This window comes from Crinia signifera, chromosome 3, assembly GCF_055691185.1.
Source record: "Crinia signifera chromosome 3, ASM5569118v1, whole genome shotgun sequence".
In the NCBI taxonomy this organism is placed as follows: Eukaryota; Metazoa; Chordata; class Amphibia; order Anura; family Myobatrachidae; genus Crinia; species Crinia signifera.
The window spans coordinates 93591423-93608554 of NC_139219.1; positions in this window are offsets into that span (position 1 = coordinate 93591423).

The following is a 17132-nucleotide window of genomic DNA, read 5'->3' on the forward strand; positions in this document are numbered from 1 at the left end:
GCTGCGCTCAATATGTAGTGTCCAAAATTGGGTCCAGCAAATGATCCTTAATAGGATTTCTGAATAAAGTCACTAAAGTCCACAATTAGACCTGCAGCTCCCTTTGAGTAAATATGGCATCCAGGGTCGGGATGAATGGATATCTAAAAAATACAGAGAACAAAGGGGCGCTCCATAGTGCATGTAAATGATGTTTTAATAGAGTATACACACTCCAACATAGATAAAAGCAGTTGCTCGTACCATATAAAAAACTGCTGTGGGCTGGTTACCACAAGATGTTACACAAATACCCGGGGCACACAGCTCCTGATGATATGCTCACCGCTACCGATGGGAGGGATACCGCACACGCTGGATTGCGCTGCCGGGACTCCTGACCACTCGTCGGGGAAACAGACACCAGGCTGGAGACGGGGTATGGCAAGAACGCGGGTATCACAGGCCACGCTCTAACGCGTTTCGTCAGGGACTTCGTCAGAGGGCGTGGCTCTGTGAATACCCGAGTGCAATATAACAGGCAGAACCTCCAATGAGCTTCATGCATAGCGGATGACATCACCCGCTGGTAACAGTGTACAATTAGACAAACCACACACAGTTTGCAACATAAAAAAGCAACATAATAACAGTATATGGCAACACAGCAAAAATGCCAAAGAATACTGTAAAGATACATATCAATAAACACGGATAAAACCACAATTAATTAAAAAATCGAAAAACATCGATGCATCATAAAAAACTCATTTTTGATACAAGTATAAAAACATGTATATAGAAAAACTATATAAAAGTAATTATAAACAACACCAGGAGCAAAACATATCAAATAGCTGCCATCTATTGATTGATAAAGGGAGTGACTTCAAAACCCTCGTTCAATCCAAAAGGCACCAATGTATTCAGTGTGATGATCCAATGGGTCTCACGTCTGATGAGCAACTTATCTCTATCTCCCCCACGTAATGGGGGCGGCACATGTTCAATTGCTCGAATTTTTACCCCACTTGGATCTTTATTATGAAAGGTGTTGAAGTGCCTAGGGACACTATGATTGGTTACGCCATTTTTGATGTTTTAAGAAACATCAAAAATGGCGTAACCAATCATAGTGTCCCTAGGCACTTCAACACCTTTCATAATAAAGATCCAAGTGGGGTAAAAATTCGAGCAATTGAACATGTGCCGCCCCCATTACGTGGGGGAGATAGAGATAAGTTGCTCATCAGACGTGAGACCCATTGGATCATCACACTGAATACATTGGTGCCTTTTGGATTGAACGAGGGTTTTGAAGTCACTCCCTTTATCAATCAATAGATGGCAGCTATTTGATATGTTTTGCTCCTGGTGTTGTTTATAATTACTTTTATATAGTTTTTCTATATACATGTTTTTATACTTGTATCAAAAATGAGTTTTTTATGATGCATCGATGTTTTTCGATTTTTTAATTAATTGTGGTTTTATCCGTGTTTATTGATATGTATCTTTACAGTATTCTTTGGCATTTTTGCTGTGTTGCCATATACTGTTATTATGTTGCTTTTTTATGTTGCAAACTGTGTGTGGTTTGTCTAATTGTACACTGTTACCAGCGGGTGATGTCATCCGCTATGCATGAAGCTCATTGGAGGTTCTGCCTGTTATATTGCACTCGGGTATTCACAGAGCCACGCCCTCTGACGAAGTCCCTGACGAAACGCGTTAGGGCGTGGCCTGTGATACCCGCGTTCTTGCCATACCCCGTCTCCAGCCTGGTGTCTGTTTCCCCGACGAGTGGTCAGGAGTCCCGGCAGCGCAATCCAGCGTGTGCGGTATCCCTCCCATCGGTAGCGGTGAGCATATCATCAGGAGCTGTGTGCCCCGGGTATTTGTGTAACATCTTGTGGTAACCAGCCCACAGCAGTTTTTTATATGGTACGAGCAACTGCTTTTATCTATGTTGGAGTGTGTATACTCTATTAAAACATCATTTACATGCACTATGGAGCGCCCCTTTGTTCTCTGTATTTTTTAGATATATATATATATATATAGATAGATAGATAGATAGCCGAGCAGAGAGCGGGGGGCTGCCTGGCTGTATTAAGAGCACTGCAGGTCCCGGCTATTTGAAATAATACCCCTTTCACACCAGGAAATGCAGGGACTTACCCGAAAATATGGTCTCAGGATCATGCAGAGACATTCCCTGGCTGGCCCCTTTTACACCAGCCTATCTCTGCATTTTCTGGTGTGAAACTGGGCCATTTGGTTCCCGCAAAATCTGCCCTCAAAGAACATGGACAGCCATGAAATTACATTTCTGATATAAAAAAAATTGGTTTACCCGCAATATCTCTGAAACTAAATAACCCATATGAAACAGCCTGATATCAGATTGAAGGCCCAGTGGTTTGGGTTTGAATGAGATCAACCTTGAGCTTCTGTGATACGAGGGAGGGGGAAACTGGCAGCCATTGAAACTTGGTGGGTCCATGTTATCCTATGGGGAAAACGTTCCAGGTTTGCCCAGCGTTATCTCCGGTTCCCGGTGGCTAGCGACACGGGGCTGTGCTCATTGGAAAGCCCCAGTCCTCATCTACAAAATGGGCCTATTTGGAGAGTGGGTCTGGAGCTACAGCTCCATCAGGCCCATTGTTAATCAGGACCTATACAGTGCACATGATTTTGTCCATTAAAGAAGTCTGATATTGCAAACCAACCAGATTCACTCCCTTAGTTCCTTAGTGCCCACATTTAAAATAGGGACAGCTTGTACAAAGACTTTCCCCCAAAAAAGTTGGACTCATGGTGAAGGATAGCTTACCGAATTGTTTCAATTCATTGAGGTGGTCACATTTATTTTAACCGGATAATATATATGTGTTAATGGAAACTAGCTTTCTCTGACTCTATTGTTCACTGCTGCTAGAAAGCTGATATGAGTGGATTTCAAATATAACTGAATAGAAGGGGATTGACTTGCAAAGACGCAGGTCACAAAAAAGCAAAATTTGCTTTTTGGGCGCACTCTTAGTATATAAATATGTAATGCAGTATTGATTCATTAAAACGTAACTTTTATTAAGACTTTACTTAAAGTTACGTTTTAATGAATCAATACTACATTACATAATTATATACAAAGAGTGCGCCCAAAAAGCACATTTTGCTTTTTTGTGACCTGCGTCTTTGCAAGTCAATCCCCTTCTATTCAGTTGTATTCTCTGAATGTTTGGGCGCACCACCAATTGATGACTAGGAGATTTTTCGTCAATAGTTTCAAATATTGGTCTTTCAAATTAGTCTAACATAATTACTTGATATGAACCATAGTCTGTGCGGATCCACCCTCCACTTACATTACTGGATTTCAAATATAGCCAGAGCTGTAGTGTCACGCTTCTCTCAATAACTATAATTAGACTAACCAGACTCCAGCTTTTAATATACAGCAGACACCCCGCCCCCCCTTCCCCACCAATTTAGTACTGTCCTCCGTTATTATAACTTGTAAATAGATAACTCACAAACTATCGTCTTGTCCTGCAGCATTATAAGATTGTCCCCAATCTAACCCAACATTTGGGGAAACAAACAGAATGTGTCACCCAAAAGTACTCCTGCTTTCCTGTGTGGAGGACCACTGATCTCAGCAAGAATTTGCTCTGTTAAGGTGGCTCCCACCCCTACCTTATGCACTGTGCGGTGACACATGTTGCACCACCCCAGTTACGCCCCAGATAGTGATATATATTGTACTAGCATTTCCTGTCGTGATTCATCCATCAGTCCTTACAATATTTATCATTATTCATATGTCTCCCTGGCGTGCTATCAGAATAACTGTTTTATCATCTTTATATTTTACGAGTACATAATTTTTTTTCTGTATACAGTACATCTTATAACTAGTGATAAAAGCACCAAAGAACTATGTATGCATTAAGTAATGCACTAGAGATTTTAGAAGCCTGCACTGTAATGCCACCAAATATTTGGGAGTCTTAATGTAACGCCACAAGATATTTGGGGGTCTGCACTTTATAGTAGCCTCCAGAAAATGACATTGAAACAGTGGTATGCATTGTGTTTTGTATAGTGGTCATGACAAAACTGTCTGTATTGCATCACAATCAGTGGTGGCTCCGTTGGGGGGAGGCACAGTTCAACATTTAAATAGGAGAGAACTGCTAGGGAGTCCATTTTGGAATGGCACTTGGTGTGGCTACGCTCCCTCCCCCCCCCCCCCCCCCCCCATGGAGCCACCACTGATCATAATAAATCAATTTTTTTGTATTGTACAGCTGATGAGCTCTATATTGTATGGGGCTTATTACGATGCCTCTGGTATCATATAATTATCATTAAGATTAAGATGTTCCCCATATTGTATGGCAGTCTTATGTTGTATAGTGGACACTTTGATGCTCTCTGTATGGTATGGCAGTCACTAGAATAATATCTGCATTGAAACTCTGCATTGAAAATATTTATATGTAACTGATTTGTATTTGCTAATACATGGTTGGTAGTTTTGCTGTCTATATAAATCCATGTTAGAAAAACAGCTTTTGCATGACATACGGAAATCGTACAGTATTTCTGCATTGCAGTACATGTTCAAAATACACTGGTACAGTACAATTGCTTTGGTTTGCCCTGAGCAGGGCCGGCGCTACCCACTCAGCAGCTCCTGTAAAGCAGGGAGGCGCCATGCTGAAAAGGCGCTGTCTCCCTGCCTGCTCTGCTAAAGCTGCCTCAGCCCTCACTGTCACTGCCACCTGCACGCCTGTCTGACAGCGGGCGGCAGTATGGAGAGGCTGAGCAGCTCCCTGCACCGCACACACACTGTCCTCCTCCTGCGACCTGCCCCCTCTTCCTCACAGACACTTGCGCTGAGGCATGTAGCACTGTCTGTGAATGCCTGGATGACATGTCGGGGGAAATTTACTAAAGGAAATTTGTAAAAAATAGGTGTATTTGTATCCAGAAATACACTTATTTTTGACATTTACTATCCCGAAAATACAGCAATTCATATTCGTATTGATAGAACATCAATACGAATACGAATTGGCGTATACATGTACTGTACATGCAGCCGAGATCCTCCATACAGTAGGATCGCATGTTGCATACTCCCACAATCGGGCTGCAGCTTGTTGCAATGGCAATGTGAAAGGGCGCAAAATGTATGGTTTGCAGGAGGGTGCCGGACACCCTAGCACCGGCACTGGCCCTGAGGCTAAATTTTGCCAACCTTCTAGGATTTTACTGCCAGTCCTTAGAAAATCAAAGTTCTAATCGAAATTGAGTAATAAAATGTAAAATTTTCTTTGCTATGATTAAAATTTACAAAAGTGCTGTTATTGGGAAGATACAACATTAGGTAAAGTACATATTTAAATGGTTAAACCCCTATATATAAGTTTCCATTGACAGTCTAAACTGTTAGAAGGTGTTGAGTGTATGTATACTACACTCATGTATTTCATAACAAAATTAGGAAAAAAATATTTTAATCCACTTTAGACTACACTTGATCAATACAGATGTAGCCATGCTCAGCTTTCCCTCCAAGTTGGCTAGTAGCTGCACGGCCAGGCCATTTGGGTAGTCAAAGCCTGGTGTATTAAGTTGCATCCACGTCAATGCCTGCCATGTGAACCTATGTAATGGTGCCTCGGGTATGATGAGTGTGGCTACATCTATATTTTCCTAACAAAAAGGGGTTCCTCTGCTAACTGAGGGGTAGATGTATGAAGCAGTGATAAAGAAGGAGAAGTGATTGAGGGGTAGATTTATTAAGCTTGGTGAAGTGATAAACTGTCTGGTTTTTATCACCGGCCAATCAGCTCCTACCTGTCATTTTTCAAACCAAGCCTGTAGCTTCACAGGTAGGAGCTGATTGGCCGGTGATAAAAAACAGACAGTTTATCACTTCACTGAGGTTAATAAATCTACCCCTGAGTGCCTTGTATCACCAGCCAATCAGCTCCTATCTGTCCCTTTTTTAAACCCAGCCTGTAAATTAACAGTCAGGAGGTAATTGGCCGATGATACCGGGTACTTTATTATTTCTCCTCCCTTATCACTGCTTCATACACCTACCCCTCAATCTGCAATGTGAGCTCATACCAAAGCTCTAAGTGACTAATGCAGAGTTGAACCACAATGCATGCACAGAATAAAATGCATATATATATTTATCTATTTGCAGCTATAGACATGTTTACATACGGAACATTGCAGGTAACCATAACCATCATCATTATTAGTGCATCAATGCATCTAATCTTATACTTCCACCCCCATGCATTGACCACAATTCGGTTGACACACCCTCCATCAGTGAGAGCTCCCCTTTACAGCCCAGTTTGGACAGGATGAACCACAATATGGGGTGTATAAACTTATAAATACCCTTTGTTTTAGGGGAAAAGAAATCTTACTATGTGCACTAATCGAAAACTTAGACACACTAAGACTATGGGGTTTATTCTAGTTCATTCTTTCTGACAAAATCCTTCTTAGATGGACAAAACCATGTGCACTGCAGGGGGGCAGATGTAACATGTGCAGAGAGAATTAGATTTGGGTGAGTTATTTTGTTTCTGTGCAGGGTAAATACTGGCTGCATGACTTTACACTTCAATATAGATCTCACTTTGAAGAAAAACCCCACCCAAATCTAATTCTCTCTGCACAAGTTACATCTGCCCCACCCGCAGTGCACATGGTTTTGTCCATCTAAGAAGGATTTTGTCAGAAAGAATGGGGTAGAATAACCCCCAAGATCACAAGCCAGGGTGTATTATAAGGATGAATGTAGAGGTGACCGATGTAGAAGGGACACATAAAGGGCATAATAATAATATGTCTGATTGGACATAAAGGGAATGTAGTAGGAACTGATGGCCCATAAGGAGCATGTGCACGGCACATAGGCCCTTATTCTAGTTGATTCGGTCGGATGAGTATTTTTGAACAGGAACCGAGTGTTCTTAGCCCCGCCTTCCATACAGATCACTCACACCATCCGTATGCGGTAAGATGCTGACTGAACGGACTGTGAGTGGATTCTTCATGTGAACACCTCCTCCATCTGTGGGAACCTCCCCCATCATTCGATGGTCGCCGACCATCGAATGCTGGACCGAGTGGTCAGGCAGCACCAAGTGCTCCAAACCACTTGGGCATTTTTCCGTGGAAACGCAGGGATATGGGTGGGCATCTGGCATCCAGCTATGTCATATGTCCGCCTCCCACACGTGCGTCATGGCCGAATTACCATACGTATGGCCAGCATTTTCATGGGAACGCCCATGAAAAGCGGGGTATACGCATATGGTAATGAGCCCAAACAACCCTTCACACCCCTCTCCACCCCCTGTTCGGATTGTACAGAATTCACACCGTATTCGGACGTGCGCGGCATTTGCACATGTGCATATACGCCTCTGCACATGCGCAAACACCAACCATCGGCCGTCCGTCCGCATTCGGAGCCATCTGACTCAATCAGAATAAGGGCCATGAGGACATTCGGGGGATTCTGATATCACATGAAGGGTACCTGGCTTGCTCTCACAAAAGGGGCATTTGGAAGGGTCTGGTGGCACAAAAAGGGCACATACAATAGCAAGGAATGACAGCTTAAAATAGGCTTGTGCATACTGCAGTGTACATAAAAGTGATGTGTGGTAACCTCTGACAACAGAAAAGGGGCGCATTGGGCATTTAAGGTACATGTTGAAAGGTCATCAGAGGCAAAGTAAGGTAGTAGAACCAAAAATTATTTAAATGAACCAACTCCCACCACTAAATGCTTAATATATATTACATTACCGGTACTTTGTGCCTTAGCTGTCCTCTCTCTTTATCTTTTTTGTTAGCACCTTTGCTTCTTCCATTCTATTTAACTTATCTGCTTCTCTTTCTGCACTTGCTTTCTTTTTATCTATTTTGTGCTGGGCTCAGACTAGCCATGGTGGCACTGTCTTTTCTGGAGTCACTCTTAGCAATGAGAAGTTGTGATGATGCATCAGAGAAACTTATTCCCCACTGAATGTTTTGGGCTGTAGACAGGAGAAGAGGAGCTGGGTACAGTCAGGGGTGCTGCTTACTTTTCATCCATTGCAGTAGGTTCCAGTAATGTATGACAGGCTGGCAGGACCATGATGTCCTAAATTTAGGGCAACTGCAGAGAAAATTAATAAATTGCAGTGTCATCTGTGACCCTGACTCCAGTCATAAACAGAGTTTGGAGAGACACCCTGTTTACTGAACAATGTAGCATGTTTCATTGAGCAAGAGATCCCTGAAAGTGAATGATCCTTTTAATGCTACGGATGTACAGAAGACAACAATAACATTTACCAAGCTTTATATAATCTAACCTATGAAATGGAAATAAATAATTTTAACAATGTAATAAAAAAATATTACACATTATAAAAAGTTACCTTATGCAACTTTGGAATGGTTTGGAAGTACTTGCATGAATTAAATAAAACACTTAATCAATGTTTGCAGTCTAATTGTGCTTGTAGTCTTCTTGGCTTGAATTAAATTACAATTAGTTTCTTTGATTTTTTATTCTTTTTATGCTGATAATTGTATAATCATGTTTGATCACAAAAACCTGCACTTTAACACAAACATCTACTATCATATAAAAAAATAGGTTACCTGTCAATTTTTGTACTTTGTCATCCAGTTTTATTTTCCTTGCTACATACTATTCACAAGTACTACAATGGACACAGACACATGCTTACTGAGTTTCACATGTTGCTTGCCCAGAATATGTTTTGATCTGAAGCAGGGGCTTCAGCCACTGGGCTGCCTGCAACATCAACCACGGAGTGAAAGGGGGAACAGCTAAGCACATGTAAACGACTAATAGATGTTATTATGTATGTAATAAATGTGCTGGCTGGTTCCCTTTTAAACTGCGTTAGCTGAATGTATTCAGCATTGTGCAATCACTAGGTTGACCACCATTGGTCGACAATGAGTAGGTTGACACCTAAAAATGCTAAACATACTCTAGGTCAACACAAGCAAAATATCAACATAAACATGGTTGACATAAAAAGGTTGACATGCATTTTTCAGGATTTTGTTTTTATTCGACTCGATAATTTATCATGAACATGGCGGGGAAAAATAATAGTGTGCCTGAAGCATAACGAGCTCAGCGCTAGTTATACAGTGTGCATGTCAACATATGTCGACATATATACCAAAACAATGACCTGCCCTTGCATCGACCATAGTCATTTTGACCTTTTGCTTGTGTTGACCTGTCATTTTCGACCAAGAGTATGTCAACCATTTTTAGGTGTCAACCTACTTACTGGCCACCATTAGTGATTGTCTATCATTTATCCCAGAACCTTTTAAGTAATACATTTATAAAATAAGGCATTGTTTTATGCTGTTAAGCATTATTTTAATGTTGTAATCATGTCTGCATGCAAGATATACCTTATGATGGCTTACAACAATAAACTTTGTATCCATTAAAAAGTAACATTAATTTATACTTAGCTTTTTCAATTCGTAAAACTCCTTTGATATTTTAAGAAACACGGTGTATGTGCCTCTGTTATGTTATTTTCCGGGAGGGTCAAATCATTTAGAGTAACTCTTTCTAAAGCACAATATATTACAATTCACAACAATTTCAAATTTATTATATAAAATTCTGTAAATTGGTTGATTTTTAATAGAAGAGTTTTTGTCTTTATAATTGTTACAGGAATTTGCTGATGCACTTCAAGTTTGAGTATTTGTAACTGATATCCTATTTTTGGCATTAATCAAGTTATTAAGTTAATAAAAATGTTTTATAATTATTTCTAAAAACAATAAATTCTCACATTTTGAGTTTTTTTGGGTCTCCCCAATACTATGTAAATTAGCATGTAGTTGACTTGACAAATAGATAAAGTATCATTAATGTGCATCTTCGTTGTCAATCATTTATGTTTTTTGAATATGTTATATTACACTCATAAAAAGCCACTTGTTCAAATATATTCATGCAGTGAGAACCTGTTGCAACAATTAGATTACGCTATTGTAACTATATTTACTGTAAGAATCACAAATGTCTTGTGAAAAGCTAATAAACACTTTCAGGATATTGAAATGCATCTATGTATTTCCTTTTAGCATATACTTTATTTCGTTTGCATCTTTATATTTTTGTATATTATTGCGTATTAATGTATGCATCTGATAATTGATGGAACTTGGAAACCAAGGCACATCTTTTTTTTTAGGTAACAAAATATAATAGCTGTCACGGATGATAAATGTTTCAGCTTTTAAATGTCACTGCAACTTAAGAAAGGATTGCCATCCACCAGCAATTTTCTCATGAATCGTAAAAGCAAACCTCTACACTGGATCTACTTGAACGGACCATTAATTCCGTACAAGGTTGCATTGTTAAATCTTGTGGACCACAGCATTCATTATTTTCAGGTTGCTTCTAATAGCAGAACACAATGATCATCTTCCAAATAGGAGAAATGCTTCAGTAAGAGGGGGTCTGAAATAGAGCAGAGAGAAACATTACGGAGATATTTTGGGCTTAACTGAATGTGGAAATAAAGAAAATATAGAATACAACATTATTGACTTACTGTAGCATCCTGCTGCTTTACAGACATTTCTCTTGCACTCTTGGAATATTATTAGAAAGCAGAGAAGCTGCAAAATAAATAAATTATTAGTGATAATGATAATAATAATAATAATAATAATAATAATAATAATAATAAAGTTCATATAATATATAGAGGTCCATGTATGTTATATGCCATTAGAGTGCTGCAAGTATTTTTAGAAATCCAGTAGAGAATGTTTATGTTTCCAATCACATGTTACTCAGTGGGGTCCAATGATGGCTGCAGTGCTGACCATATAGTACCGGGGGAAACTGATAATGAAATATAAGCTTACATGATATCATGTATGTAACATATGTACTGGTTGGTTCCCTCACGGGATCGGGTGTGCTGAGTGTATCTGGAGCAATGCGGCACCTGGGAATCAGCATAAAGTCTTCCACACTCCTAAACCCACCCCCAGACAACTGTGAAACTAGCCGTTGGGTGTCTGAGGATGAGAATAGAAAGAGTTTGGAAAGACTTAGGCTTATTCATGGGAAAAGCACAGCTGCAGTTATGCTCAGCACACCCGTTCCTTAGGGTAACTAACCATCAGATATATTACATACAGTACATGTCAACATGTATGTTTATATGTGCTAAGCGATTTCTCCCCTGTACTGTATGGTCAGCGCTGCAGCTCACTAATGAGGTCAATTCAATTACTGTAGGTGCGAGTTGCTGTTATCTCTCAAACTGGCATTGTGAATTCATTTGGCAATCCAATTAGCAACTTGTACTAAACCCATCAGAGTAGCTGACGTTTTTCCTTTCGCAGGTCATTAAGAGTGATAGATGGTAGGGAAAATCCATAGTTTAAGCAAACATAACAACATCTTGGACACCAAACATGACACCTTGGACACCTCCACCCAATGTCTATTAAGGCAACTGGAAGTGTCCAATCATCTTAATTAGTGCAATAATTAAATCTATTCCATCTAACTCTCTGTGAGAGATTTGCAAAATATCCACTATAAATGACCTCTTTCATATTGAACACCATTCTCATTAACCTTAGAAACTGTTGTGCATAAAAATCTAAGACTATCAGCAGTTTTTGATATACTCAAATGTCCTGAACATTGAGGCATTGCTGATAGAAAGCTATAGATTCTGATTCATTTTAGTTGTGACATTAAAGATCCAATAATCTTAACATGAATTAGGTAGCATGATTTTCATAACAGTCATTGTTAGGTTTAGCACAAGTCAAGGTTTTGGATAGCCAAGAATAACTGTTATTCTTTCAGCCTAATTGTATGTTTGCTGTACGCTCTTATTCTATAGAGATTATGTGATTCTGCACAGATTTAAACCTAAAGCCTTTGGATTAAGGTTTGTGGGGGCCCTGGACAAAAAAAATTGTGGGGGCCCACACAGACCCCCCCCCCCCCCAGACAGCTACATATGCCCCCCCCCCCCCCAGGGGAGGATGGTACCTGGGCAGCGTAGGCACGCAGGGGGTTCCTGCAGTGGTCTCTGCAGTCAGCGCTGGGGTTCCTGCAGTGTATGAGAAGTCAGCGCCGGGGTCCCTGTAACATATGAGAAGTCAGCGGCGGGGTCCCTGCAGCAGATGGGAACTAGTAGTGGTATTGGCTACTAGTTCCCATCCGCGGCAGAGACCCCAGCGCTGACTGCCCAGCCCACTGCAGGGATCCCCTGCCCGTCTTCGCTGCCCGACCCCACTGCCCGAGCACGGGGTGGCAGGAGCTCCACAGTGTGGGGGCCCCTTTTGTGTGGGGACCACGGGGCGACTGCCCCGATCGCCCTGTGCTTATTCCACCTCTGCCTAAAGGTAATACAAAATATGAACCAATATGATGAGTGATGGATTTGGGTGAAAGTCCCTGAAGATTACTGTATTTGTGGTGCTCCCAAGAGTCTTAAGATAACTCTGCAAAGGAAGAAAGAAGAAAGAAGGCTCTCTTTGTCGGGATATGCTTAATAATTTAGTGATTCTTTAAAATATTATATATTTGTTAATATACTTTAAAATCTAGGAGAAAGTAGAGAAGGTGCGCTTCATGGTGCATTAAACGATGTAAAATTTATTGGACACACAAGATCCCAGGTAAAATAGTCAAGAGACTAGTACCATTTAAAATAACACTGTGGGCTGGTTACCACACGACAATAGCATAAAGCCAAAGCAAAGCTGCTCACGATATCCAGGGACACACGGCAGGAATCGACCACCAGGAAAGCCGCCAAGCTGGCTTGCTGGACGGCAGGCAGGGGACGTCACACACCGCAAACCCAGGGATGCCGGAGAAGAAGATCAGCTGGACGGACACGTCGTAAGCCACGCCCTGACGCGTTTCGTCGTAAGATTTCGACAGAGGGCGTGGCTACGACACGCATCCAACCAGCTTATATTGGGCCGGGTCTGTCACTCAAGACAGACACGGCATGGGTATCCCAATACGTAACAGGTAAAGGGGAGGCGGCTCACTATGCCTATATTGAAAGAGAACGGCAAATAGACAAAGCATAACGTGCATATATAACGACACAAGCCGCAGCTAGAATAATTTGAACGGACAATATATGAAGCCAGTGTCCAGGTGATCGTGAGCAGATTTTTACAAAAAAATGCATACATATTTTACCACTGTCACAAAACCACATAAAAACGTACATGAAAAACCAATATATAAAAAATATATATATATAAAAAACAGACAATTCCATACAAACAAAATATATATGCCAGTATGCATAAAAAGAGAAAAACAGTGTATGTATACACACACAGATAAAACCAGCGATGATAAATCAATAAATCTACCCCAGAACACAAAAAATGTGTATCCGCAAAAAACTACAAATCCCAGTGTGTCTAGAACAGAACCAGAATGGAATGGCCATTTGATGTATATATAACATTAAAAAAGGATAAAATATACTTCATTAGTTGATGAATGGAGTGACCTCATAACCCTCATTGAGCCCTACCGGAGTATTTAGTTTACGTATCTAGGTAGTTTCACGTTTCAGCAAGAATTTCTCACGGTCACCACCCCGTTTATTTGGCCCGGACCCATTCAATGCCTTTTACCCGGAGGCTAGAGGGATCACAATTGTGTGCTTCCTTGAAATGTCGAGAGACACTGTGATTAGTTATTCCATGTTTTATATTGTGGACATGTTCTAAAATGCGGATTTTCAAACATCTCTTTGTTTTATCGGAGTCCGCAGCCGCATGTTAATAAATAAACAACAAAACAACAAACGAGGAATTACAGTTTATAAAGCTGAGGATCTTATGGTCTGTACCCTCAATACAGGAGCCCTTCTTCATGAGGGGACAGATCTTACACCTATTGCATGGAAAGGAGCCATAGATAGTAAGAAAGGAATTGGGTTTTGGCCCTTTATCAAGGGGCTGTAGTTGGCTCTTGGAGACCATGGACTTGATGGTTTTAGCCCATCTAAAAACCATTTTTGGTCTATCAGGTATATGGTCGGCCAGGACTGGATCCAATTTAAGGACATTCCAGTGTTTGTTTAAGATGGATTTTAATTCTCTTTCATGTGTATTATACTGTGTGATAAACAATGTATCAGATGGCTTTTTGGGGGTACCCGTATTCAAGATGGATACATCTACTGGATCAAGAATAGGTTTCAGCAGGTTCTTTCTCTCTAGGGTCCGAGATCTTTGGAGAGCCCCCTGTATGATCCTGCTGGGATATCCCCTCTCCTCAAACCTATTTACATAGACTTGGGCTTGGTCTTCAAAGCTTTGGGGATCGGAGCAGTTCCTTTTCAGTCTCAAGAACTGAGAATAAGGGATGTTATCTTTCCAGGCACCTAGATGGCAGCTAGAGTAATCTAGATAGCTGTTCACATCAACAGGCTTAAAGAAAGTGGAGGTTTTGATTTTTCTTTCAGTTGGAAAGTTCTCTACATTCAACAGCAAATCCAAGAATTCAATTTTTGATTTGTACTTTAAAATACATGCAAATGTGCTCTAAAGTGGAAGTACAAGAAGTCAAGTATTAAATACAGATTGAATGGATCATACAACAATACAACATACATTAAAATCTGGGAATTGACATGGTTTTAGTTAACTGCACACAGCATACACAATCCAAATATACCAATCTTTTTGCAACTCTCCGAGAAAATAGCAGCAACGTCAATTACGTGGTGATTTATCTAACATCAGTGTGGGCCTCCAGAGAGGTAAGTGTAATAAATGGGTTTCTTTTCTAATTTCAGCAGGTAGACAGCATACCGGTATCTAAGAGCTTTGCAATACAGATTACAGGTTTTACATGTTTTACAGCGGGCAGTTCTCATGTTTTACAACTGGGTACAACAATCTAGTGGTCGCTAGCATAGACCCCAACATAAGCATATTGCTCAGCTGCAAGGTGGCATTGGGAACCTCTCAGTATTTTAAAACTACTGGCTTATTGTCAGCAACCTCTTAATACAAAGATAAATATACCATTATCCAACATTAGTGGCATAATTCTCTGAAAACATGTTTAATGGTTGCTGAATAATACTGTACTGTAAGTCACTTAGGTTTTGTCTAGAAATAAAGTATATTGTAGTAATAGCTACAGACAGTACAATTTTTTTTGTGGCAATTTACTGTTGGCATTAATGAAAGTGATTATAATCCAATTTAAAAAGACCTACTGTGAAAGACAAATGGGGATGGGGGTTTAAGGTATTTATGGTGTTTCGGGTCGCAGTGACTGCATGTTTCATACAAGGCCCCCACAAAGGTCTATCACTGCTCCATTGTCGCCCCCCATCGTGCCATCACTGCCCCCCATTGCTACTTAAACTGTCAGATATAATGCAATATACGGTACTTATGTAGTAGTATGAAACAAAAAATCCAACCGGAACACAGAGGTTCTGCGCAAACTGGACAAAAAACAATATGTTGGGTGGCTGCTAGCTGTGAAGTCCAATCCCCAAACGCCTTCCCAAATGGCGGTGAAATAACTTGAAACGGGTGAGTATCACCAAGGATACAAACGGGGGTCGGTCCTTACTATCAGCGCTCACAATAAATGATTCAACCACACCTCCCTTAGGATTTTGTGGCGATCCTCTTCTCCAAAACAACGATAGCGAGAATTAGGAACTCTGGACCATTTTCACACTCCAGGTCAGCACACACTCCATCCAAAATGGATTTCCCATATAGGAAGAGAGGAGAACAACATTTGCGCAATACCACTTTTTTATTTATGTACACACAAATGAGACAAATCAATGTTAAAAAAAATTGCACAGATCCAGTAGAGAGGAGAAGGGGTGGAGTTTACCATATAAGATGGAGAACCAGGTGAAAGGCTCTCTGAATGGGCATGAACGGTGACAGATGTTAGGACCCGGGTAGCCACGGCGTCAGTCCACAGAGAGGTCACTCCTTCTCCAAATCTCCCAGTCTGTAGGTGCAGCCTGCTCCAACGCGTTTCGGACACCAATGTGTCCTTTCTCAAGGAGTATGGCTGCAGTAACACTAGTAACCCTATTTATGGGGGAACTGTCCATGAAAAGATCCAATCGTTAGTGTCAGTCCGCAAATGCGGCGCTGACTTCCGGTATCGGCTAGCGACTTCCGGTCATGGTGTCGTGCGGGAATGAGCATGCCCCACTTCCGAAACGGACATCCACTTCCGGCGGTGGCATTATCTGGTTCATGCTGCACATCCGGATCTTGCACTTCCTGCCGCAGCTAAACATCAGCGATATGCGGCTGGTGACTGCGAGCGGGGTTTGTATACATCTCCATGGCAACTTGTTTCACTTGTTTGTCATGGAGATCTATCTCATGGTGTAGGAGATATGGAGGCATTCACCCGCTTTGTTTTCATAACAAATAGGACAGGTCCATAATGAATAGCACTATAAATATAAAGTGCATATATTAGAACAAATGAAATTAGATAAAAGACATGTTTAATTATAAAAACATACTATTAGACACATTATTTTAGCATGGAAATTCAGGAGACATAAAAACAGTGAAAAAAGACTAAAAATGCTTTATAAAAAATTTTAAAATTTTTTTTTCATAAAAACCACTTTACTTCAAAATCGGCATTAAGACCATGGGGTTTGAGAGTGTTAAACTTGTAGATTTGTCTCATCTCCTCTCTCGCCAGGCAGGTCCCTATGTTTTTGTTTCTAGGGCCAGTCCGGGCGATCTTAATGCCAAAAAATCTAACAATGCCAGCTGTAGAAGAATTGTGTACCATTTTAAAATGTTGGGAGAGGGAATGGGATTCCCGCACGACACCATGACCGGAAGTCGCTAGCCGATACCGGAAGTCAGCGCCGCATTTGCGGACTGACACTAATGATTGGATCTTTTCATGGACAGTTCCCCCATAAATAGGGTTACTAGTGTTACTGCAGCCATACTCCTTGAGAAAGGACACATTGGTGTCCGAAACGCATTGGAGCAGGCTGCACCTA